Source organism: Corvus brachyrhynchos, unplaced genomic scaffold (assembly GCF_000691975.1).
Source record: "Corvus brachyrhynchos isolate BGI_N302 unplaced genomic scaffold, ASM69197v1 scaffold5, whole genome shotgun sequence".
In the NCBI taxonomy this organism is placed as follows: Eukaryota; Metazoa; Chordata; class Aves; order Passeriformes; family Corvidae; genus Corvus; species Corvus brachyrhynchos.
The window spans coordinates 12,586,784-12,588,391 of record NW_008238321.1 but is presented as its reverse complement, the minus strand read 5'-3'; the positions used below and the strand labels follow the sequence as shown (position 1 = coordinate 12,588,391).

General features: G+C 43.1%; 1 protein-coding gene across 1 annotated transcript in view; it reads left to right on the top strand.

The window, feature by feature from the left end:
• Positions 1 to 1,608, top strand: part of XYLT1 (xylosyltransferase 1) — a 97,053-nt gene that overhangs the window by 79,581 nt on the left and 15,864 nt on the right. The window lies entirely within an intron of this gene.

Below are 1,608 nucleotides of genomic sequence, written 5' to 3'. Positions count from 1 at the left end.
GGAGCGGGGCCAGCCAGCTGCAAGTGCGCAGCGCTTATTTCCAGGAGTATTTATGTCCATAATAAAGCCGTGGTTGCTCCGGGTTGACATTACGTGACCTGTTTGCTGCACTTTTAAGGAGCTCCTCTCCAGCCTGATGAAGACTGACAGGATCCAGTTGGGCAGTGCTACCCCCACTGCTGCGTTTCCCTTGATTAATTTCAGCAAGTGTATTATAGCCTCAGCTCCTAAACCCTCCGTGTGATTGCAGCAGAGGTCATGTTCACCTCTATTATGCTTACCAAAAGCAGAGGACAGGATTTCAGAACAAATCTGAACACAGGCAGGTTAATGGTCCTTGCTTGTTTGTTCCCCTGGGAGCACACATGGAGTGCAGAGAGCTTGCTTGGCTCAGTTTGCCTGCTTGGTGCAGCTCTCTGTGCCAAAAGTGCAACTGGTAAGATCTATTAGCATCAAATACATAACATATATGTAGGTGTTTGTATATATCTTTATATATATATAGAGATATATATATATATTTATCTCAAATAAAGGTCCTTATTCTTTAACAGGAATTTCCCCCTATATTCTAAATTCCTTTTTCACCTCTAAGCCTGGCTAAGAAGAATTCAGTCTGAAAGGGATTTGAAGGAAGAATTCCTGAAGTTAGACTTGCACAGAAAAGGCTCTCTTCATGGTGGCTGTTTGCTGCCTGCAAACACATCTGAAGCTGTTTAGATTCAAAGTAGAGAGGATTCATCTTTTAAAGTCTTACCTTGCCATCTCTTAATTCCTTCCTCAGAACGTGTTTCTGGAGCCTGCCTTTTTTTTATCCTAATAGAAAACACATAGAGCCTAAGTCAGCAAACACTGAAGATGCTCCATGTGCTTTGATGGATGGATGTTGCCCCTCTTGTGTTCTCGAGAGGGAACCAAATGTGCCTTGACCTTCCTAAATTAGTCATGGAAGTGCTCAGCAATGTCCCATTTAGAAAGATGTGGCCATAAGTGCTCCAGATTCCTATTAGAGTTTTGTCAGTGAAGGTTACCGGTGCAAAGCAATAAAAGATCAATAACAATTAGATAGAAATAATCGCTAGTAGCATGCCTTCCTTATGTGAAATAAAGGCAGACCTAAGGAAGTCCTGGGTCATTTGTCCTGCAGAGTGAAGCCAGCAAAGAGGATGGGGACTATGTATAACCAGTGCTGAAATAATTTGACAATTACTTTTGTTCTCACTCCTGTTGCCAGTGTTCTGATGCTGATTTATATCAATTATCACTTTCATTTCTGAGGAACTTTCCATTGCACAAGAACTCAAGGTGCTTTTCAAGCTTGCTCAGATTATAGATAGGGGCACCGTGACTGCAGCTGTCTCCAGGATAAAACACAGCTCCTTTACAGCAGGCTGGAGCCTCATGAAACGGTGCAGGGAGGAATTGCAAACCGTGATACGGAGCGGAGGCTTTGTTTTCATACCTGCCTGAGTCCCCTCAAGACACTGTGAGTCAGCATCCAGTTCAGATCAGAGCAAGATGGATAATCCTCAGGTTTATGATTCACATCTCTTCTCTTTTGATACTGCGCTGTCCTTGTGGGTATTTGCATCTATACCTTTCCTCTTT